General features: G+C 53.9%; 1 protein-coding gene across 4 annotated transcripts in view; it reads right to left on the bottom strand.

Annotated features, from left to right (window-relative positions):
- Positions 1-24878, bottom strand: part of LOC143429132 (LIM domain only protein 3) — a 54527-nt gene that overhangs the window by 18338 nt on the left and 11311 nt on the right. For 2 of the 4 annotated variants that reach the window (XM_076904588.1, XM_076904587.1), the window contains exon 2: positions 1762-1853. The exons of the other annotated variants lie outside the window; for them this stretch is intronic. The gene's annotated coding sequence lies outside the window, so the exon portion shown is untranslated. The remainder of the gene's footprint in view (positions 1-1761; positions 1854-24878) is intronic. 4 annotated transcript variants of the gene reach the window in all.

The following is a 24878-nucleotide window of genomic DNA, read 5'->3' as shown; positions in this document are numbered from 1 at the left end:
GACACGAGGCAGGTCGTCACGGTCATACTTCTGCTTTTAGCCGGAGCTAATTAGCCGCACCAATTTGTCGGTGTAAAATAAACGTTTGCCTCGCTCGGCCGTCTCCCTAGCTCCAGTTTTCTCAATTTATTTGTGAGCGGCGCGGAGCGCATCGCAGAGACCGGATCGTCTGGCTGTGCATCGTCCAAAACCCGCCTGCTCCGCCCACCCTCTTTCGTCTCCCCGCGGACTTCAAACGAAATAATTAAGTCACTCCGTTCGGGAGGACGACTAACGAGACCGCCGCCCGCTACTAAAACTGGCGCCAATTATTGAAATTCAAACGACCGGATACCCTCGCGTCCCACTCTCTCTCTCTCTCTTTCTCTCTCTTTCTATCTTTCTTTCTCTCTGCTCGAGTGAGACAGCCAACGGACAGCCCCTTCGATATCCGGCCGTATCGGATCACGAACGGAGCGTCTTCAGAGAGAAACACGAACGTCGAGCAGTTCGAGTATAGACGGGAAAAAGTATTTCTGCATTTTATACGCATTCGTATACTCTAACACGCTTAAAGCGACTTGGTAACTGAAAAAAAGAGCTCGTTTATCTCTCGCATTCCTCCGACTTTGTTGCATTAAAAATGAACGTGCCGCGGAGCAAAATTTACGTCGTATCGCCTACGTCCTGCTACCAGTGAGGTACGCGATTTGAATATAAAAAGCGTGTCAATTTCGCGGCCGAAAATAGTGCTCGCATTCTACGGCTCTTTTTATTCCACGGTCAATTGTAGATAATACGGAGTAACCGGTGAACGCAATTTTCATGAATGAAACTTTTTTCTCTTTTTTGTCTGCCGTTCGCAGGAGGGGGATAAGCATCAGGCAGTGCCGCGCGGCGTATCAAAGTCAATTAAAGCGAACGACCGGTGTCCTATTCGTAATAACAAGCGGCATTGTGTTATGAACGCGTCGAAACGTCTCGTTTCGCACGGTAATTCCGGTTGTTGATTGAAAAATTCCAGCAGCCGCGAGCCGCTGGTAATCGAGCGCGCCCCGTCACGCAGCGCGAGCCAGCGCAGCAATGCGCCACAGCAGCATTTGACGGGATGCAGATTAACCTCGCTTCTAAGGAATCGGTATCGTTAACGGCAACCATACGAGCGCGTCGCCCTCGATGCCGCAATTACCAGCGCGGATGAAACGGAAAGGGAACTTGGTGCACGTTAGCGACTAAATATCGCGATAAATCGCGCGAGCAGACGAAAATAAATAAAAGAAATATCTACTGCCGATGGTAACAGGCTGTTGACAAGAGTAACGCGCCAGCATTCGAAACGGCGCGTAATTTTCCACCTTCCATTTAGCCGTCGAACAGTTTTTTCATCCGCCACCTTCCGCCGCGCAAAGCGGATCACGCGGAATTTTATAATAATTTTCGAACGACGAGAATTGAGCGGGAACGAGCGCGCGCGCACGTTAATCGGGACGGTACGGAAAGGGCAAAAGCGGTTTCCACCGGAAGCCTCTGCTAAATTGAACGTGTGATCGCGTTCAAACCTGACCGCTTGGCTCGAAATCGTGAAATTTAAATTCCATGCTTCGTTAACGATTCCTTCGACGAGCCTCTCCGTTCTGTTAGTATAATTAACGATAATGACTCGAGATAAAAGAACGAGGTGGCGAAAGCTACTAAATATTTGCGTATCAAGTGTCACGTACAAATTACCATGTACAATATATACGCGACAGGAATGGCATTAAATAATGTAGCGAGATTTACCTGACAAAACTCGAAGTCGGAGCCAGTTTCTCCAGACACCTTGTAGCGTGCACCGTTCTCCGGAAACCCTCCGTCACGTGACACTACACCAGCTGCACAGAACAACGTTCACTGTTTACCATCAGTGTGCTTCCAGAAAAAAATCGGAGTCGTTCGTTCCTCGAGCAACGGGATATCGATCGAATTTACAGATCTGACAGGTGTCCACGGTTCTGATCGCGAATCACGTTTACTCGATCGCGAAACCAAACATCCCGCGTCCTTTAAACCGTGAACGAGCCAGACGACGACGAACGACAGCTGCCACGAAACCGCCTGTTCGACGGTCGGTTGTAAACTGGCGAGTACCGCGTGCGACAGCGGCACGCCACCGAAAGTGATAAATCCCCACTATCCGAACCGTTCACCCCTTCGACCGCCCCACTCGTTCTCCAACAACCCCACCATTTCACAGTCTCTCCACCCCTCCATCGTTTCCCCTATGTTCCCCGCCAGCCACGATCGCCCCACTCTCTTTCGGTAGCACTCGACCGTCATCGCACCCGTATCCAAACCCGAGGAACTCGCGCGAGCCGAAACCCGTATTTGCACCCGCCATCAAACGCGACCCGCACCCCTTCCACCGTCGCTCCGCAGTCGCCTATCATCGAACCATTCGCGGCTGCCGCGCAGTTTAACCGCTACTGGAGCGGAATCCTCGGGAACGAAGGAGCGAGCCTGCCGCATCGAGTCGATTAAGGCGGTGATCAAAGCCGGCGGTCGTATCGGTTCCGAGTATGTTCCCACGAGTCGAGTGCGGGACCCGATCGGGATGAAAATAAGGGGATCTCGCGATCTGGAGGCAAAGGTTTTTTTTTAAGAGCCCGCTCGAAAGCCCGTAGATTTGACTTGTATATTCGATGCGAGGTTAATTAAAGGAGCGAGTAACGAAGGCGAGGCCATGCGGGTCGTTGGTATCGTAAAGAGAGGGGAAGAGAGAGTACGCGAGATGGAAACGTTTCCACGATGCGCGATTTAATAACCACGCGGGCATCGGTCGTAGGAACAGAAGTGTCTCTAATTACCGTCCTTTCGAGGATAAACCGACGGTGGAATTGCTTTTGTGCAGCCGTGAAAGTGTGCGGCTAAACGTGTGTGCAGAATCGGTGCGGAGAGAGAGAGAGAGAGAGAGAGAGAGAGAGAGAGAGAGAGAGAGAGAGAGAGAGAGAGAGAGAGGGGCTAGTAGAGCGCTCCGGATCGTAACCCGAGTCGAGACATAGCGACGGAGGATTAACCACCGAAGCGGCGTGCTCGCATCGTAGAATTCCACCCCTAAAATCGCCCCTACGTACCCTACCATTCCTCTAGGGTAGGCGAACGCAGGGATGGCATCCCTACTATATGTCCGGCTCGCCCGGCGGGAGAACGCGTCTACCACCCCTACGAGGCCACACCTCCCATTACAAAAATTACACTGGTCGCTGATTTAGTGTTCTGCGCCGGTTCTTGGAGGGTGCCCGCGGGGCGAAGGAGGAACAGAGGCTCCGGGGCCGCCGTCGAGCGCGAGGCGAGGGTGCCTCGTGGGGTCGGGTGGGGACGTAAGTAATGAAAGGGTTGCCGGCGGCTTCGAGAATCACGGAATCATTCGCCAGATTAAATTAGAAAGGCTACGACCTTTTTTCCACTCCCATACCAGAATCCACACCTATGAGCTATCCTGCGAAATGGATTAGGCCATGTTTACTGCCGCCATCGGCGAACGGTCTCTTTTAATTACCAGCTGATTTATGACCGGCCGCTGATTAAATCAGGGAAAAGAGTGGATTACTCCCGCGAAATGACATTCCCGTGAACTTATTCGATTCGCCGTTTTATACCACGGCCCCCTGCCCCCGGTTCATCCCCCTCGACACAGCCCCGTTTCATCCCTCTCGCAACCCCCACTCTGGCGAACGTTTCCGATCGGCGCGCGGCTAAATTTAACGTCCGCCAAGTTTCCGGTTCGCGGGAAACGTACCGCTCTATTTTTCGAATCAGGATTTCGACGCGTCGGTTTACAGTCCGCGTCCAGCCTCTCCCTCTCTCTCCCTCTCTCTCTCTCTCTCTCTCTCTCTCTCGCTTCTATTTTTTTTTCCTCGACCGACCCATCCCCATCTCGGCCGCGTCACCATCATCGCCGCTGCTACACGTACCACCGGCGCGTACAACCGGCCGCGTTCCCGTTCCCTCTATTTTTCGCGAGCACCGGAGAGATGAAATTGGAACGATTGCCAGGTTTCATCCGCAATCAAGAACGAAACCATGTACGTTGAATTTAATTTCGTAGAATGTCGCGTGTTGCTTGCCGGGGCTGGTCGTCGCGAGCCCCGTTGCTCGTTTTTCACCGCTCGAGGACGGCCTCGCGCGTCCCGGGGGTGGCGCGCGCAAAAAGCGTGCCAACGGGGCTGAATTTAAAAGCCGGGGCGGAACAGATCCACGGGGATGCCGTGGATGGACCGTTCGCGAGCGATCGCGAGGCTCGTCGTTCTCGCGTGACGCGCTCGTCGAACGATGGACCGAGATCTAGCGGCCGGCGAGAAGCTCGAACGGACGAACGATCTCGATTTCAGACCTTGGATTCTGGGAATTCGCAGACAGAACGGAGCACGGAGAGATCGGTGGTAAGAGGAAGGTAGGGATAGATGGAACAGAGAGGACGAGGAAGATGGGGAGAGGGTACTAATCACTTCTAGGGACTTTAATGGAGGTTTTCTGTACGCCGTCTACTTTGTCCACGACTTATACTACTTCGAACCGGTTGGAAGTAGAGTATTTGGGAGAAAAAGCAGCCGGAGAGTAGCTTTACGTGTATTAAACTAAACGGCACTCGGCTGGCTCGCTAGCTAGGCTACAGAGCCCTCTCTCTCTCTCTCCACCCTGTCTCTCTCTCTCTTTCTCTCTTTCTCCCTTGTCTCCCGAAGAAACGTTCCGTGTCGATGCCGAAATAAATTCTACGGTCTGCCACCCGCACCCCCGTGTACCCAGACCTATTCGAGTTTCGCCCCGAACGGATTTATTTAGCGTTCGTTAATTAAGAGTGCCCGCGCGCCGGGGGTTTCAACTTCTAAATTCGATCGAGCTTTTCTTCGATAAAACCTAAATTTCCCGTAGTCACGCGAGCTACACCCTGCCCGTCCCGCCCGTAATTGCCCGGGATGTTGCCCCCTGCGAAACACCCGAGCACAATTCAACGTCCGTTTCCGTTAACGAGACCGGCAACGATAATTACGTATTCGTTTTTAAACGCGAACCAATCCAAAGTTCCGCGCTGAAAATCCACCGTCCGTCGCCGGGACGATATCACGCGAGTGGCCGCGTACCCAACTTTCCATCGCGTAACCGGACGAAGAAGGGATCAGAGGGGGTGTTCGCAAAAATTCGACGGCCAAGTTATCCAGGCGACGTTAATGTCCCTCGACGATACGCCCATCGATATCCGGATGAAGGCACCCACGGATCGGCGGGCGTACGAAATACGCGAGCCACGGAGATGTCCACCAGCCCTGTTTTCAAAGTTCCCACTCGATTCGAAGTGCATCCCCCTGTCTCTGCTCCGTCGAACATCCGCCGGACCGATACCACCGAGAGCGTAGAGTGGAGCGCGTGTTCGCGCTCCTCGCGCTCCGCTACCGTGGATTTATTATGCATGGACCTGATGTATCGGACATCGGCTGGACAGCTACGTGGAGCGCGCTCACGGGTCCGCCGTGTGTTAGTGCCGCTCAAGTGCCGTTGCCCATCAACGGAGGTAGACGTTACTCTCAAGAGTGGACCCGGGGAAAGGACGACCGGAGCGAAGGATAAGAAGAAAGATGGTGCGCGCGACTCGCTGCGAGAGTAGATGAGAGTAGCAGTCGGACTACTTCTGGCTGATGCTCCTTCTCCGACTGCTTTTTCCTCGGGTACCACTCTCTCCTCCCTCTCTCGCCTCTTCGCGGACGAGCCAGCCTCTATCCGTCCACCTCGACGATCCTATCCACCGTGACACGCGAACCTACGCACGCGAATCAAATATATTTTCATTCCTCCCGGGTCGGTTGTTAGTTTCAATTATTCGTTAATTACTCGCGAACGGCTTCTTGTGTGTCTCGTCGCGTTTTTGCCTGCGAATCGCGACGATGGAATTCCTATTCGAAGGTGTATCAACGCTTACGAGTGGTCGGGTTTAAATGTTCCGCGGAGGGTTGTCGCGCGTCGACGAGGGTCGCCCGGTTCGCTTGAAAACACGTGTACCCTGTGTGTACCCTCTTAAAAATGCCCACCGTTTTGCATCTCCGCGGGAAAATATTTGTGGAGCGAGCGCTTGGTGCTCGTGCAACTCGATTTTGGTACACGCTACCCCCGTTGTTGTCCGTTGTCCAAACACGCGGGCACCCGAGCCTTCCTCCGCGCGACGGGCAATATTTTTTCGAGCACGAGCACGGAAAACAAAACTGGTCAGTTTCTCGCCTGTTAGGCGACGCTCGTCGCGCGATGTAGGGAAAACAGATCGATTCTGGGGGGAAAAGAGGAATCGAACGATCGTTCCGTGCACCCACGTTCAGAATCGGGAAACAGTCGAACGCCGATACGCGGTCGAGGATTTTGGAAGGACGCGACTCGATGGCATCGATGCTCGCGTGGCACAGATACCGAGAGGAGCCTTTCTGGGAGAGCAGGGGTCCATTAGCCGACTCGCCTGTCTTCTGAGTCCATTACAAGATGAGCCACCATCCCCCCGAACGTCCTACCCTCCGTTTCCAACTTACTCAACGATACGCTGCGATCTATACCCACCGTATAGACGACGCGTTTCTCCCTCTTTCTCGCTCCCTCCTACACCACCCCATCACGCTTCCCGCCTTCCAACCCTACCGACTGCTATCCCTTTCACGCCTGCTCAACTTCGCAATCCTTCTTGTCCGGCCTCTTAATCCTTTTTCTCGCGACTAGATAGCAGGGACGAGGGGGGGCTAAGAAGACATCGAGCGTTTACCTCGCGCGCGTTCGTATAATTTACGCGAGCCTTCTTCTCACCGGATGAGGCTGCGAACCGGATCCAACGGTAACCGTCTCTCAACGGTATTTCGAGACGCCTCGAATCTCGAAATTACGCGCCGATACGGGAACAGTTGTATCGCGATTATTAATGTCCCCTATTCTGCGAATCTCTCAGCGGCCAAAGGACCGAATGAAAAACGAGTAGCGTCGCTCGAGCGGAGAATAACGGGATACAGGACGCGTCGACAATGCCCTCGGCGCTCTGATATACATATGCCAGCGTGGCTAATCGTATTTCTGTAATAGAAGACAGGCGACGAGCGAGTGGCGCAAGGGGTGCCCTAAATCATCGCGCGCCTAAGGACGGATCAGAGGATTACGCTCGAAACGTATACGTGGGAATGTCCACGGTGAAACGGGAGGCTCGCGCGCGGGGGGGAACGGACCCTGGTCCCTTTTCACGCATTACTCGCCATAAAGTATGTACAAAAGAAGAGGATCGTCGGGATCGTGCCGCATCGGCCGCACTTACGTAGCAGCCACTCGTTTCTCGTGGCGGCGGTGCCCGCTTCCGCTGCTACGACGCTCCTTGATTTATTCACCCTCTGAATTTTTTACCGCGCCAACCTTTACCGGGGGCCTCAGCGGACCTCGCTGCCCCAAACGAACTCGTACATCCTTCCAGTCGCCTCGGACACGATGTATTACCGCGCTCCTTTTCTGCCCGCCTTTTGCGCCGCCGTCAAGTCTCCTCGGACAAACCGGGCCAGCCTCCGACACACACACTTCGGATAATTGAGTCCACGCGCGTACGTGCCTCGTAAGAAATTGATGGACACATCGGCCGGGATGAATGGATAGCCGGTGTGTTTAACGAGGAAACGAATCGAGCCCCGACACGCGAACGCGTTATTCCTACAAATGTAATTAGCTCGCTCCACTCTACGAGCTTTGGACCGCCTATCGTAGGGGGGTAAAAAAATTTCTGAACGCTGCTACGATCCACGCGCGTAAGGGGCGGCCCACCCCCTCGAGGTACTTCGCAGGCAGGCAACCAGACCCTATATCGTTGGCTCTGCTTGCAACCAATTTTTACAGGGTAACGAGCGTCTTTGGTTATCGATAAAACGGCTCGATACCCGGTTACGCCTTCGCGGTAAGGAAAGGCTTAACGATAAATCGATGCGGCACGCGCGCGTACGCGGCGCGCGCGCGCGTGTACACGCGATAAAGGCACCGCACAGCCTGTCAATCAAGATGGTGGCGCGCGACGTCGATGCCGGGCGAGCAATAATTTCAAAAAATGCAATAATAGTGCGCGCGCGACTGAGACCGTAATGGATAAATTGCTGAGAGCCCGTCTGTACACACCGATAATACGAACAGGCAGACAGGCAGGCAGGCAGGCAGGCATGTGGGGTGGATGGATATTGCTTAGCGGAGACTGGAGAAACCCCTCTTTCCTATATTATTCTCCCCATCCCCCGTATATTTCGTTCAGCGAGTGCGCCGAGTGACGCGCAAACGTTCAAGAAGTCAACGATGGAGAAAGTCCCGGTTTCACGCTCTTCTTCGACGCTGAATCATTTTTAACAACCCTCTGATGCATCTCTACAAATTGTAAAGCGAGAATAGAAAATTTTCGCGTCTATAATTGAGACACGTTCGCAAAGTCTCGCGGCGGTGTTACAACTATTCGCAGGGACCGAGACTATTTCCATTTTCCATCGAGTCGAGCCGAATGGGAAATAGAATCGAGGGGAATTCGAGGGAATTGTCCCCGCAGCGAGCCCGGAGGCTTGTTCGATTGGGGCGCGTGAAAGGCATCGGTTCGTAGCCATCGATACCGGCGGGGGGCAGGTAACTCGGCACGGCAGCGGTATGAGCGAGATACCCACCCACGCCATTCATCGACAATAATTGCCTTATTGACATTAATAAAACGAGCCAGATACCGACGGGTACGTCATCGGGGTCTATGCACGGGAGCGCACGCGTGCACACGTAGCGCGTAACCCGGTCCGCGGCTACGTGTAAAAGGGGTGAAGCGAACGCGCAGCTGCGACGCGAGGTGATTAGGTGGGCCTCCTCGCGTCTCCCGTTCAATGTCTCCCCGATAAGATAAAGTATGTTCCACGGCCGTTTTGTGCCCGATCAACGTGCCGCTTCAATTTTCCCTGCCGTAACCGCTCCCTTTACGTTCGAAATTGAATCAATCGCGTTACCCGCCTCGCTCCGCCGACCGATCTTGATTGTCTGCGGATTATACAGAGGCGTCCCCCGGACGGAGAGAGAAAATTTAGTCGACGAGAGAAAAAGAGGGTGAGAGAGGGGCTGAGAGAGAGAAGGCGAAACGGGCAATAATGCTCGGTTCGATAAGTCGACGGTAAGAATTCGAGAGTTTAACGCGGGTTCGGCGTACAATCGCGCACGAAACCGACACGGGGTTCGACCTGAGGGAGGCTAAGTAGATGCGTCGATCGTCTGGCGGCGTGATATCGCTTCCGGTCGCGCAGGAGGAGACAAGAACGTTCTTAATACATAAGCGCGGGATACGAGAGAGGGACGTGGGGCGCAGCCGGAGTGCCACCCGCGATGGACGAAGTAATACAGATAAAAGCATAGAATCATAAATAATCCATCGCGCAACGGAACGTTACTTTCGCGAGTGGTTCGCGAACGAGCTGCGATCCGGCAACCCCGTGCAGCCGGTTTTCCATCCCGTTCCGCGGGAACTTGAAAAATCGAAACGCGCCCCGTTGAATAGGAACACACCGCAGGAGTGGCGAGGATGAGAGCCGTAAAGACAGAGGGACGGGGAGGCGGTGTGGGCCGGTGAAACCGTGGCGTATTTACATCGCGGCTTACCCGTGATTATTTTTGCTTCTGGGAGAGTTCGCTACCGTCTCGAGTATAAGCTAGAGGCAGATAATAAAAGGCAGCGGGCACGAGAGCAGAGGAGGTGAAGGGTCTAAACGACGGCGAAGAGAGAAGGGACGCGGGCCGTCGCGATGGAGGGAAAAAAAAAGAGGGGCGCGAGTGCGGGCGGACGGGGCGAAGGGAGCAGCGATATTTCACGGGTTTCGCGTGCGGGCGAACTTTAATAATATTCGTTCCATCAGGTATGGCCGGCCTCATATTAAGTCGGTCCGCGGTGGACGAGGCGCTGCAAGGGGCGGCAGGATGTGACGAGAGGAGAGCCGGAAAAGAGGAAAGGAGAGGATCGTATAGACGGGGTTCGCCTGGGGGTGCGCGCGAGGCGGCCAGAGGTGGCCGAGGGAGCACAGAATGAGACGTGTAATAAAGTGAGTTTTTAATTTCCACCGGTGTGCCGGCGGTTGGCCCCACGAGTAGGGGTAGAAGGCACCGGGTTTGCCCCCGTGACTGTGCCCCCGGCCTCGTGGCCTGTCGGCTAGTATTACTAGATAAATCACCCAACAGGCAATAACCTCCCGCTCTGCCCGCTCTTCGTTCTTGCTTGCTAGCCACCTCTGCCCCTGAATCGCTGCCGTCGACAGCACTGATACGCGCCAGCTTCGTTGTTGCGCTCGCCGCGGAAGAGACTTTGCAAACAATTCCTAATTTCGACTGGCGATCCCACCGTCGATCAATGGAACGCGGACGTAGCGTAGGATATTTCGATTATTCGCGCGGCACTGTGAATTCACCGAGAACGAAACGCTCGGATGTATTCGTCGTTGGAGACTGTGCGTATCGTGTATAAGTTGAAGTCGGAACGGGGAAAAGTCGAAAGTCTGGACGGCGATAAGCGTTTATCTTCGGACGGGACGACGGATCGTCGCTGGAACACGTGGCGAAATCGAAAAATCAATATTTGTAAAGTATGACAAACGGTCGGGCGGAGAGTCGACGAGACGATCCGCCCCCCGTGTGTGACGGAAGCGCCGGCCATCGGGGAGGGTAAAATTTGACCGGGCACGGCCCGCGACCGTTTCCCGGATTCTTCCCAGATAACCTGAGAAAATACAACAAGTTCCCCGGGGAAACGGCCGGGTCAACACTCTTAAGCCCGTCCTGCCAACAAATTAATGTCCTCGGATTACAGAAACGGGCCGTTGGGAGAGATTTTCGTCCGGGGGCCGACGCGAATACGTTTTTAAAATTTACTTTAAACCTGGCTCTCGGCCTGCTCTCGTCCGGTATGTACGTCTAAAAATATACGACAACTCTCAGCCCGATGACAAAACGCACGGGTGTGCGTAAAATCTTCCGACCCAGAGTTTTCATTTTTCTCTCTTTTTTGTTTCGACGACTCTCGGCTCGCCACTTCGATGGAGAGGTGTAAATCCACGGTCAGTCGACTGACACGATCGACGTAGCGTTGCAATTTTCCCGCGACCGTGTAATAAGTTTCTCGCGATCCCATCGCTGACATTCATCCCCGTATCGATCCTCCGACCGTTCGTTTCCTTAACTAACAGGCATAAACGCACGGTTTACGAGCGCCGTGCACAAAAGCGGGAAAGAGTTAACGGCGGCGAGGAGCGAGGAGCGACGGAGAGCCATGAAAACAGGCAGATTAGCGGCTTTAATGCGGCACTTCCTGCCTGTGAGCCACCGCAGAGGGGACGAGGTCTGGCAACTTGACTCTGAACTTGTTCAGAAGCCGGGAACACATCTGGAACGTTTTTTACGTCGCACACCTCCTTCGTCGTCGTCTCACGATATCTCTCGGTCTTCTTCCTCTCTCGCGGTGTCTCCTCGCCGCCCTTGTCTTTTTCCAGCCGCTTTTTTCGTTCTTCCCTCGACCTTTCTCCATAATCGGTACAACGTCGCGAGTTCTCTCGTGTAACAGGCAAAAAGCCAGAAATTACGCTCGTACGTTGGCGTACACGCCGGAGCGTCGAACGACGCGGAGAGATTCTGCGAGCAGTTTCATCGGAGGCTGATCTATCCGTCACGCGGATGAGCAGCGATGAGACGATCAAACGTTCACGGAGTTGGAATTTTTATTATTACAAAGAGACAAGCGACTGAGAAATTTGTCGAAGAAATCGCGCGAACTCGAGCCATCGACCAAAACGGATCGCGTGTACATAGGTACGCGCGAGCAGAGAAAACGAACGAACGAACGAAGCGGAGGAAAGGAACGCGGAAAGAAAGGCGTCCAATTTTCAGGATATTTTCATCCGAATCCCCAGTAGCCGACAATCGTTCATTAACAGATTTTTTCTCGCGACACCACCAGGTTAAATTGCATAGACTCCGTGGGGCATTCAGGGTGTCGGCTCGTCGAGGGGGCGCATTTAAATAAAAAGCGACGGTGGCACCGACCGGTGATATGTCTGTCGTGCTTCCCAGTGTGCCGGGCTATGTACCCGGGGCGGTAGGTAGTACCTCGGAAGCGCGCCGGTGGGGTTTCAGGGGCGTCGAGGGGTGTCGAGGGGTCAAATGGCGGGCAGAATGCGCGGTGATTGCTGGAGGGCCGCATAATTGCACCCTTTGTGGTGCAATCAGCGGCGCAACTTGGCCGGCGCCTACGTCTATCGGGCCTCGTTCTCTCTCTCCCTCTCTCGCCATTTCTCTCGCTCCTCGTCCCTCCCTATTTCCGTCTCGTTCCCATCAGCCCCTTTTCATCGCTGTCTCCGTTACCCCTGTGATTTCTTCCCTAGCCAGGACTCACCCCCGTCCGATTCCCGTGGCCTTAACCAACGTCGACGCACCCCAATCGTCCCTTAAATTCCTTTCGAGTTACTTACGTCGTCGAATGTGCCTATTTCCGAACGAAGATGGATTTTTCCGTCGGCCCGCGGAACTCTATCGGAATTTAACCGTGAATTTAACCCTGGCTCGATTAGGCTGCGCGCCGCGCGGAATATCAACGACCGATGGAAATTCGCGGGTAGCCGTTAACGAACTTACGATTACTCGTTTCAACGGGCGGCGCCGCCTTCGTCCTCTGTGTCGGTCGCGCGTTGCTTCGCCGTCCTCGCGGTGGCCAAGAAGGAAGATACGAAGGGGAGAGCGAACAATTAAGCAGAAACGACATCCGTGACGACGGGATCTCGTCGGTCAAAACATCTTGCCACGGCGATGCACATGCTGCGCGCACGGCTGCCCGCATGTGCGCGTATACAGACACGGGCTCTCGCCGGAGCGTATACCCAAGAGTATTCACAGGAATGTTTATCTTTTCTTCGAGGCTCTCGTATTAATTCGGTGGGGCCGTGTCTGTACAAAGATTAGAGGAAACCGCAGCTGGTCCCCTTCTGCTCCATCTCTCTTTTTTCTTCTCCTCTCCTTCTCCCTTTCCTTTTTCACCTCCCCTGCGCCTCTCCGGTTGCTCTTCTTTTTCCTCTCTACCCGTTTGACGTTCCTCCCTTCTTTCTTCACCGATGTCCATTATGCTCGCCCCGTATACGTGTATACCCTAGCTGCTGGCCGCTAGCGACCGCATTTTATCCGGCTCGCGAACGACGAATTCAAATTCGTCGCAACAGTAGCACAGAGGAGGAGGACGGATCGACGGAATGGAGAGAGGGAGCGAGAGCCGAGAGTGCTGGCCGAGTTTATTTATTTTACAGTAGTTCGGAGGAAACGTCGGCATCGACGGAGCGGAAAGTATCTCAGCGTTTCATCCGCGGCGCGGACTTGGCGCCAACGCGATGGACACGGAGAATGGATTCGCGTGATTGAGAATCACTGGAGCTTTAAGCTGGCGACACGACGATGCCATTACCGCGTCGACCTTCCCTCCCGGTAACACCAGCGCGCGTTCCCTATCTCTCTCTCTCTCTCTCTCTCTCTCTCTCTCTCTCTCTCTCTCGTTTCACCTCTCCGCTCGCCTCATCCGTTGCTCCTCTTTCTCTCGCTCTGCCTACCCCCTTGTCACCCACACCCTTCCACCCTCTGTCGCCCTTTCTCTTACAGGTCTCATACCGCGGCACCCTCTCGACCGTCTCCCTCGCGCCGCCCGCCCCGTGCGCCCCCGAGTCTTGAATTATACAGACAGCGCCACTTAAAATAATACGCCCGGTATAAACTGTGCATCAACGCTAAAAGCTGTCATTTTCTGTAAGCCAGAATTATGGAGATTCCATGGCGCCGTTGCTGCACCCCGCGCCCCTCTCCCCTGCACGCTGGGCCGTCGTTACGCCGTGAAAAAGACGCCGAAGGGAAAGGTGAACGGGGTGGCGGCGCGAGGGAAAATAAATCTAGCCAGACCCGCCCTCCCCCCACGGTGCCGCGGTGGGAGATCCATTAATTTCGCTTTAAACGAGCGATTATTCGGCACTGATAATTAAAAGAGATCTGAACGAACGGGTCCGACGCGGTGGGACGCGGGGACGCAAACGAGCGGGGGTGGGAACGCGTCCCGCGGAAAAAAAATAAAAGGGGGCGGACGTTGTTACGCGGTCGTTAGGTCGGATTCTAGGTGCGTAAATATCGATGAGCACGGAAGAAACGCACGTTCGTTTTTGCACGTTTGCCTTTCGCGTTTGCAATTTTTCACGGCATCCATCCGGTCCAGCCTCGAATCGGAAAACCCTCGATGATACGACGAAGCGACGTATTTTGCCTGTAATTACAGTTTTCAATGGGACGCGACGTCGGAAAGAAACGGACGGTCGTAGTTGGAGAACGCGAGATCCACCGCGTCCGCTCGTTGTCGGCCATCGGCGATCGGTAGAAAAGCAACGGAGCACTGGTCGGGGAAAGGCAGGTAGAGAGAGAGAGAGTGAAGGCAGAGAACTATGCCAGAACTCCGTAGAATTCCGCGACGCTCCGGTGCGCGAGCTTCTTTAATCCCGGAATTTATTAATTACACGGCACACGGTGAGGACATTTATTACGTTGGATACAAACTTCAATTACGCTTGCCATATAAGAGAGACGGCGGCCAGCCTCTCCCCGGGGAGAGGCGAAGCCCGGAGAAGTTCATAGACAAGCGCGGATGGAAATAAAGAAGGACGGCTCATTATCCGCGGCGGTCTCGTTACTTTTAAATAAACTGTTGCCCGCGGATAAAGAATAATCCATCGTGGTCCAGCTGTCAGAGACAGATTTTAAAAGTCGCGCCGTAATGGGGTCTCATTATAACCATTGCTCTTAACTACTAACAGCTAGGCCACGTCACACGAGTAGCTAGACCCGGGGAGTAAGAGGAAAAACGTGGCGCGGTCGAAGGAGGGAAGAAGCACGGGAACGAGGTGGAACAGAAAGAAGGGGAGGGGTGGAAAAAAAAAAAAGAAGAAAACAGAGAAAAGGGGACCGAGCTGGAGGAGAGGGAGGAAGAAAGAGAAGGTGGGACGAGGAGAGAAATTAAATTGATTGCTCAACCTGTTTGCTCGTTACGCTCGTTATGCCCGCGATGTCGATGCGTAGACGCGCGAAAGAAGCTTAAAACGTGAACATCGAGGATTTATCGAGACGCTATTCTGCCGGGCGTACAATAGACTTTCGTCATCCGCGGATGGAAATATCGACGTTGCCGTTGACGTTGTCCGTGTACGTGCACGTGTACGGGACGTGTCCGTGAACGGTGCTGGGAGACGCGAGCAAGCCGACGTTTATTCTTTTACGTGGCACTCTCGGAAAACAGCGCGACGCCGGAAAGAAGAGGGGTTCCGCGCGGGGGTTGGTTGACGGGCGTGAGTTAGAGCCGCGATGTGGGAGGTTCGCTTAATTAGAATCTTCGTTAAGGGGTCGCGTAAGCCCCCCTCGAGACTCCCAGGTAAAAACGTAAGAACTATTTTCATTAAAGTTGCCGGGGCTAGCGGCTGAAAAGTCTTTCGCTTTTGTACGCGAGCGGCGAGTAGCTGCGCGTAAATAGATTAAATCGGCGAACGGGTGTAACGCGGACGGGGGAGGGTGTCTCGTTTCATTATTAATTTACTCTTATTAATTTTCGCTGCTGACGTATTCGACGTCTATGTAAATCGATCGATCCAATCGCATTGTGTCTCTCTCTATCTCTCTCTCTCTCTCTCTCTCTCTGGCCCTGTCGAATTTAGCTACGCGCGATCGCGTGGTTGCGTACGTACGCGAGTAACGTCCATCCAACAGATTGTATGGAAGACATTAATAGCTAAGGACGTCAAGATGGATCGCACCTAACGAGGGACTATCGAGAGTGTAAATCACCGATTTTGGTGAGACGTACGCGCAAAATAGTTCCCTCGGTAACACGCACGGTGAAGCGTGCGCGTTGAAGGAACAATTACGTCAACCGTGAGCCGCTAGATCGCGGCAGGGACAATTGCGAGATCGCTACGTAAACATCCGACAACAATTGCGCAATTGTCACCCCCTGCGAAACTGGTCCCACTAATTTGCAACTGTGTCGCATCCACGTGGCGTGAACTCGAGAATTACTACGGGCCGCGTACGAGCTGGTGGAACCCTTGGAATTTTCGTTAATCAACGCGACGTGCTCGCACGCAACCAACCCCTTGCGCGAAACCTAGCGGAGCGCCTTTCCCGACCAGGTGCGTCGAGACAGATAGCCACCCTCTGCGTCTTCTGGTGCCACGCGTGCGGCGGGGACCCTGTTTCCGGAAGTGCAACCGCCCCTCCTCCCATGGGCTGACGTGAAGAAGAACAGAGGCAGCGATGGATAAAATATAAAGGACGTGGCAGCGCCATTAGTAAAATTACCACTTACCGTGTTATCGATACGCGCGGGCAAGGGTGCAACGGGTATTAGGTAAGCGGCGTTCCGTTCGCCACGGCGGCGAAAATCGGAAAGCGTCGCGCGCAATCCTCATCCCCTACCCTTCCGTTCGCCAATTCACAGAGGAATGTAATTGCAAATGACATCGATCGGCCCGTGAAAGAGTAACTTTTAATACGTTCCAGCGACTATTTTAACGCTCGGCGTTACACTCGATCTCGAACCGAGCGGCGACGATGAGGAATTCGAAATGAATTCCCTCGTTTCCGAAATATTTCGCTCGTCCAATCGATTTATAAATTCGAAATTGAAATTGATGCTTCGCAGGACGGAACGAATGCTTTCCCCGTTGCGCGCTTAACGACACGCTCGAGCGTTCAAAGATCAAAGCCTGTACAAACAGGAGGAGGAAAGGGGTGATGTTTTTTTTTTTTTTAATTAAAAACGACGCGCGAATCGTCCGCGGACAATGAACGAGAGATAAAGATTTACGCGAATAATCGGTGTTTCTCCGGGCTGCGACGGAAACGGCGACGGAAGCTCTTTTCACGTCTTCCGCGAACGTCGCGGAGGACTCGGTTTTCCGTGCGCGCTGTACCCCGGAGTCGTTTCAATGAGCTGTGTCGTAGGAGTAGCGGATGGATAGACGCAGAATGGAGAACTGGCAGGAGAGTGCAGTCACTGATTTAACGCGGAACAATTGAATCCAATTACAACCGCCGCAGCAGCCAGTGGATCTCAATCGTGGCATAACGCGGCTCGTTTCTTCCATTGCCGCGGACACGCCGCATCGTTCGTTGTATTACCTTGATTATGCATCCCCCTCGCCTCCGACCCACCCCCTCGCGCTCTCTTTTTCCCGCCACCGTTGATGCGCGTCACTCTTTCGAGCGTTATCCGCCGACGATGGACACAAGCGCGTGTTTCGCAGCGGTTTTTACAATGTTAAAGTTTTTAAATGCACGCGCGCGTTTAATGCACCGTTGCACACCGTTACGTCAGCATCGTAAAGTCCCCGGGACGCTTTGTCGTGTACTCTGTACTTTTCTTCCTTTTTTTTTATTTTATTTTGCTCCAACCGGCGTATATTCTCGTCCGCGTTTAAGTAGACTTTAGCACCGTCGCTTTACAGCGACGATCTCACCAGGACGTTTAAATCCGCGACGGTATTCGATGCTAGATCGCGTACGTACGTAACCCATTCGTTACATCTTCCATGCGGTAACACGCCCCTCGTTAATGCGAAATTTCAACGACGTTACCAAAAGTTCGACGCGAACTTACGATTAATTTACACGCCCCTCGAAATCAACGTTCATCGCGGTAACCGCGTTACGCGACTACGCGAACAGATTGCTGCTACGTCCTCTTATGTACCACTTTCGGGAACATCTAAATCCAGAGCGATCGTGAACCAGAAGTCTCATTACTTTCTTCATCCCCTGAACACTCGACGCTCTCTCTCTCTCTCTCTCTCTCTCTCTCTCTCTCTCTCTCTCTCTCTCTCTCTCTCTCTCTCGCTCTCGAGTGAGAGACGCGATCCAACGCAACGCGCGACTCGAAATACCCTAATTAGCCCCGCGTACGAGATCATAAACGGCAAACACCGATCCCATCCGAGTTCTCGTCCGCCGTTCGCGGACCGAATCCGCACCGTGGAACGTTTTCACGTTTCAGAGCTGGCCGAACGGTACTCAGGAACCGTCGATACGGTTTACTCGAGTCGTAAACGGCGAAACGGTAGGCCGTAATCGAAATTGCCACGCAATGCGAACCTCGAATGCAACAGCCGGGGGTGGATAACGCGGTATAGCGCCACGCAACGTAATCTGTCTGTCTCAGACTAGATGGCGTGCTCCAGTGGCTGCTCTACCGGCCGCCCCTGGCTGTTCATTAGGGGCCGCATTGTCCGCTAACTAAGTATAGTCACCCCTTCCCACCCACCCCCCCTCGAACCAACCTACTGATCCCCGAGCCCCCTCGAGGTCCGCAAATCCCCATCGCCGATCGCCGTCCTTCCAGTTCGCGCCGCCACCCTTACGATCGCCTTCCTCTTCTTCTCCTACTTCTCCCTCTTTCTCTTACCCCTCGTTGCTTAACAGACTCGACCGCTGTTTGTCTCTCTCGCTTTACGTATTTCTTAAGCGATCTCCGTGAACCGTTTCCGTCTTGCTCCCACGTTTATCGCCCTCTTCGAGTCCTCGTTCACCCCTCTCTGGTGCACTCGCGTCGATTCTACCCAGCGACTGTTCCAGGTAGACAGGTAGCTCGCGTTCTCGTATTCGTTCGATCGTCGATCTTTCTGGGGGATGCGAGGAACGAGGAGATCTCAGGGAGATGGTGGGAAAGGGAATCCTGTGAGCCACGGAGAATCGCAAAGGTTATACCAGCAGAGGAAACCCAGTTCGCCGCGTCGAGGCAGAGAACCAGGACGCAGACGCGGTTGCCCAGCACACGAGTCAGATCGCTAATCCTTCCGCGCGCGAACAAGCGTCAATCAGTATCAAACTACTATGTGCGAGCGCGCCCTCGGAACGTGACCGATATACCATCCGCCTCCTGCTCCTTTCATTTTTCTCGCTTTCATCCAACCCCAACTTTCGTTCCCGAAAAACTGCTATTTTTTTTTTTTTTTTTTACTTTCTACCTTTTCGAGCAATTCCACGCTGCCCACTGAAAGGCGTCTCGCTTCGAAACGAGGCGTTGAAAGAAGAAATAGTTGCACACGTCGTTGAAGAAACATTCGCGCGGTAATTGATGCGAATTAATCGAAGCGCGGTCGCGACTCGAGCAGGAGAGGGTGAGTTCTCGCGCGGTTTCGTACAATGCTTCGTAATAATCTCTCACCTTCTACCGTTCTTCTCCTCCCTCTAAGCAACCCCCGCGGCCGTGTCTGCCTCCTGGCTCGATCACGTCGGATCGCGCGATGTACGGTTCATTGTGTCCAGGATAGAATCCAATCAAGGGGCTGGCAAGCCACTTCGAAGCGGCCGACGTCACGGCCAATCAAACCCCGCTACTCGTGCATGTAAATACACGTTCGAATGGCCGCGTGAATTTATAGCCGCGCCGGCTCGCTGGTTGTCTTGACCTTTCGACCTTGCCCCGGTTGATCGATCAGAAATAAGAGGACTGCGGGACGAGGGAGGTTCACCGTGTTTCCGGTACCGATCGAGCCTGGCGATTATGACCCTTCAGGGGAGAGGTTCGAGGGATGTTTGCCGCGTTTCGCGCGCAGATAGGCCAGAATAATTGAGATAGGATGTTGCGAGGAATCATTATTTTCTAATGGCACAATCAAAGTTAAATAAAGTTGGGAAAGTACGAGTGGAAGAAACGATCAAGTTCGGCAATGAAGTAGCGTTGGATAGGCGGGAAGAAAGGAAGTCGAGACGCGGTATTAAAAAGTACAAACGCAAACATGGGAAAAAGGCATGGGCAGCCGAACGCTAACTCGATCTATCGTCGTCGACGTCGTAGTCGTCGGCCGCTAAATGCGCATTACAGTCGCCGAGATATGGAAATTTAGTTACGCCTACCCACCGTCCTGGAAACACTGTGGGTATTACCGTAATACCCTCCTCAACCCGCTTCCTGCCAAGCTATCCTTCCACCGATGGACAGCCCAGGCCTCTTTCTCTCTCTCTCTCTCTCTCACCCTATCTCTTTTCCTCCCGCCATCCCTTGCTCGACCGTACGACCGACTCGACAGCGCCGTATTATCCAGCCCGTATACCTAACTATGTAAATAGAAGTCAGCGGAAATTGGTCTTTCGAGTCGTGGAACGTGACCTCGCGCCAGCGGCGTCTTAACAGAAAAACCGGCCGTCGATTTCCCATCGACGTATTAGACACGCGTCCGCGCCTATACGATTGCCTTTTGATAGTAGTCGGTCCTTGGCGCCCGATCGGTTCCCCTCGAAATCGATCGAGAGCAGAACCGGGCCGCCTTCGAACGTGACCGATTCGATCATCAGCCGGGGCTAATTCCGCGTCGAGCGGACGGATCGAGAGCGACTACGCGCGTCCGGCTCTTTGTCGAAACAACGCTCGACAGCGGGCACAACAGGTACGCAGGCGGGATTTGCAGAGGATAGAAAACCCGTGCATTATCCAGGCTTATCGTTTTGAAACCGGTACGGCTAGGCTACAGTTTAATCACTTATCGCGGGTCTGCATAAAACATGTTTCGCGTACGTACGTTACGCGACAGGATCCACTACTTAACGGGCCCGCATACACTCGCGCGGGACGCGTTTGTCCCACGTGAAATCGTGCTCACCATTTCTCTCTTTCCCTCTCTCTGCAAATACCATGCCTCCTATAGGGTTATAAATATTCCATCGCGAGGGAGTCCGATCGACAATCGCCGAGGCTCGATGCCGCGAAACCATCGACGCTTTCCGCGAAACACTCGCGGAAAACCTAGCTGGCCCCCGATATCTTCCTCTTAAACCAGTCGGCACGGAACGAACGAACGTGTCTCGCGTGTTTGCCCCGAGTATTCGAACGAACGCGAAGCGCTTTAGGCGCGCACGGCTACGAGGCTGGCAAATCCGCGAACAAAATTGATCTGTCCGACCTCCGGCGAACGACAGGACGTATTATCTCGTGATACGCGAGAATAATAGACGTGGCTGGCGGGAGGGGGGGGGGGGGGGGGTGGAGAGCGAAACGCGAATTGTGCATGTGAAATGCGATACAGAAACGTTTCGAATCGTCGACGATTGTTTGCCTCCAAGTCTCCGCGGGTAACGTACCGTCGCGTTACCCAAGGATTTTCGGTCGACACGTCGGAAACGCGTATCGCATGTCGTTCCTGCCCCGCGTTCCATCCTTCCCGCTCGAATCGAAAAACAACCGTCAATTCGGGAAGACGAAATATCCGCGGGACGGGCGCCCGCTTTAGAACGACTTTTCCGCGGTGACCGATCGGCATACACGTACGTACCCGTACGTACATATCTCACCGTATGTACGTACGTACGTAGAGATGTATGTATACACGTAGGTAGAAGTGCGCGCGGCCAGAAAAGAGCGACCTTCTCGCAATCTCCTCTCGATCCAATATCCGAGTTTTTTGACAGCAATTTCGGTCACGTCCGATAATATATCTGGATCATTAATATAAAGCTCGGACCACACACCGCGCGTCCCTCGCGGGGAAATTGCTTTTCAATCCCCTATACCGCCCTCCCTCTTCCCCACATGATAGGGAGCTCTCCTTGCCACCCCGCCATAGCCGCCGCCACCATCCGTCTTTGGCTCTGCTTCGGTCCCCGCTACCCTGCCGCCCCTGCTTCTTTCCCTCTCTCGCTCGCACCTTCGCTCGAACCACCCTCCACTACCCCGTCTCGAACGACCAACCCTCGCCCCCAACGACCGCCGCCACCCTCTTCTCCTTCGCCTCTTTCGATTTCGATCTCTACTGCCGTTGTTTTATTTCACGAATAGATCGTTCCTCGTAAATTCCAACGATTTCCCGGGGACGATCGCTGGCGCGACGGCTCGCGCGGACCCTCTACTCGGCTAAATACCCTCCGCTCGCGGCCACGCTGAACGCGTTCCGCGACGCGTCCTCGTTTCCGCGAATTTTCCGATCCGAGGAATAACGGATGGATCGCACGCGCGCGCAACGGTCGCCACGAGTTACCCCATTATCCTGCGACGAGGCCCCGCGAATATACTCGGTATGAAAGTGGAAACGTGACTGCGCCTTCGCGCGCAGCCGGTACGAGGGAACGAGGCACACGGTCCCCACGGAGGCACGGACAGAAAAAGTAGAAATACGAATACAGGATACGGGTACACGAGCTATTCGAGGAGCGGCGCAGGGTAAATGGTGGCGCGCGCGCGCGCGCGCTCGCGCGACCGTGTGCATATGCGACGATATAGAGAGAGCAACGGAGAACCGTGCACGGAGCGCCCTCCATAAAGAAGATCCCCTCGATCAGATAAAAAATGTATTATAGCCGCCATGATACAGGTCTCGATACTTCGACGAGACTTCCCCGGGAACGGACAGCGTATCCTCCTCCAGGATTCAACCTCACCCTCGAACGTGACCCTTCCAACCCCCTCCGTTCCCTCGATCACTCTCTCTCGCCCCCTCTGCTTCTCTCTTTTCGTCGTACGCGCGACAGCTTCACCCCTCCCCGCCTCACCTGGAAATTGCTATCGGCCGATTCAACCTCGAATGCAGATCGCTGCACTCTCTCTCGAGTCTCGAGGATGACATTCGACGAAATTAGATTCCGAGGAAAGGAAGAGGAAACACGCATGTCGCCGTCCTCCTCCGCCACCCTCCGCCAGCCGGCTCGAGCCACCCACTATTTCTGCTACGTATCCGCGCCGCCACCCCTACTTTCTCATTCAGAATCCTTTCCTCGGGCACGGACGACGAAAAATCCACTCCCCGCCCGTTACCCGACCAATCTATCGAATTGGATACGACCACGCTTCGCTCTGAAACTCTAAACAATCGCGTGCCACGTTACCCGGTCACCAAGCCTCTATCGGAATAGTAATTTATCCGAGGGGTAGTCGATCGAATGGTCGCTCGATTAAATCGTGTATCGATAGGTGGACAGTTTTTTTTTTGGTTATTCAAGGAGAACGAGAATCAACGAAGTTTGCTGGAAAGGTAACGGATCCTCGAGATAGACGCAGCAGCTTGCGAAACGTTGAAACCAAGAGGCAACGGACGGACCACCGACATCGATAACGTTGAACCAAGTAACGTAACGCTATATCGCGACCGCGTCGTTCGCGTCCGGTCTCGTCAGATCCGATTTTACCTTGTCGAGGTCGAAAAGAGGGGACACCGTGTTGAATGGAATTGAATCTTAGGAACGACGAACCGCTGATATAGAATCGCAGTTTAATCCGCGAGCATAATCTATGCTCCCAAGTATACACTCGCTATTCACGGGCGAATAAAACTGGTTTTACGCTCGCGTAACATCGTGTCGCGACATCGACGCGGTGCGGAAAGAGCAACCGTTGCCATCTCGGATGCTTACGAGCACGATAAACTCGTAGCGCGATAAAAATTTGAGCGACGAGCGGCTGCGCGAACGGAACGCGAGCAGCGGATACGAATTGCTCGGGATCAAGAATGAGATACGAGCGTCCCTTGCTAATTTCATCTTTTCGAGAGCAAGAGGCGAAGCCGCGTGGACAATGGAGGAATATTGAGATAAAAATGGCGGTCGAAGCAAGGGGGACGATGCCTGGAGCGAAGAACCGAGGAAACGGTGCCGCGTGAGACGAGGGTTGGTAATACCGGTTGGCAAAAGGGAACCCAACGGGGATGGCGCGGGTGAGAGAAGGAGGGATCGACCGGGGAGAGCGTTTAATTCATTACGGACATTAAAAAAGTAAATTGCCCCGTGTCTAGGAGAAAAAAGGAGGCGAGATGATCAGGGCGAACGGCGGACATTCGGCCAGGAAAATATTTAATTAAATTCATGACCGCAAGATACGCCTGTTTCGTTTGCGCTCGCTCAAGCGTACGCCCGAAAACCGAAAGTAATTATCTCGGTCTTTCCGTACGACCGACCTCGTCTCTTTTTCGTGGACAGAACGCGGGATCGGCCCCCGTCGATGGATCGTTCCTCCGATATCGCGGAGCCAAAAACGAAAACGTGGAAAAAACCGCCAAAACGAAACGAGGAGGGAAAAAAAACACGGAAGGAGGGCGCGCGAAAAGGAACCGGGGGGGTGGCAGCCAGGTTTCAGTCCACGCGAAACGCTTCCACGCTACCCGCTCTCTCTTTCGTTAATACTTTTTCCATCCGCGTCGCCGTCGTATCCGCTAGAGAAGACAGAACAACGAGTTTCGAGCGAATTAGGCGGATGACTAGCGACTTTCGTCTTCCATCACCGGGCGTCCGGTTCCGTGCGGTTCGCTTGGCCATGCTTGAACCCAGCCGAACGAGGAGACGCAGCCGTGGCACCGAGCATCGGTGCCACGTCGGCGGGATCCACGTCAGGATCGATCGGATTCGCGTGACGAAACGACGAACGGCGCCGCGAACTCGCGGCGATTACCGATATCGACGGGGCCGAAGCAACGAATTAATTATCGCGCACGCGGAACCGTCCCCTATTTACGTTACATTATTTGCCGCGTATACGCGACGCGTCGCGTCCTATACCCCCGGCAAATACACAGCTGAGTGAACAATGGGTTATTACGAACGAGCCTCGTAATCGACCCCCTTATATCATCGCCCTGGCGCGGAGCGCAATCTCATTAGCGGAGATCCACTTTCTGTATTAATATCGTAAGGAATTTACTTTCGAGACGTTACGGGATCGGGACGTCGTCAACTTTACGGGGAGCGATTCTTATACAACCAGGGACACGATCACAACGTCAGATTTAATTGCGCGATAGCGTAACGAAATTACGTGACTACTTTTAATGACTAATGACGAGAGGGGGTTGTCCCCCGACTCGTGGAGGAGGGCGAGTTCGTCT

Source organism: Xylocopa sonorina, chromosome 11 (genome assembly GCF_050948175.1).
Source record: "Xylocopa sonorina isolate GNS202 chromosome 11, iyXylSono1_principal, whole genome shotgun sequence".
NCBI lineage: Eukaryota > Metazoa > Arthropoda > Insecta > Hymenoptera > Apidae > Xylocopa > Xylocopa sonorina.
Note: the sequence above shows the minus strand (reverse complement) of the source record. Positions and strands in the feature narration are given on the sequence as shown.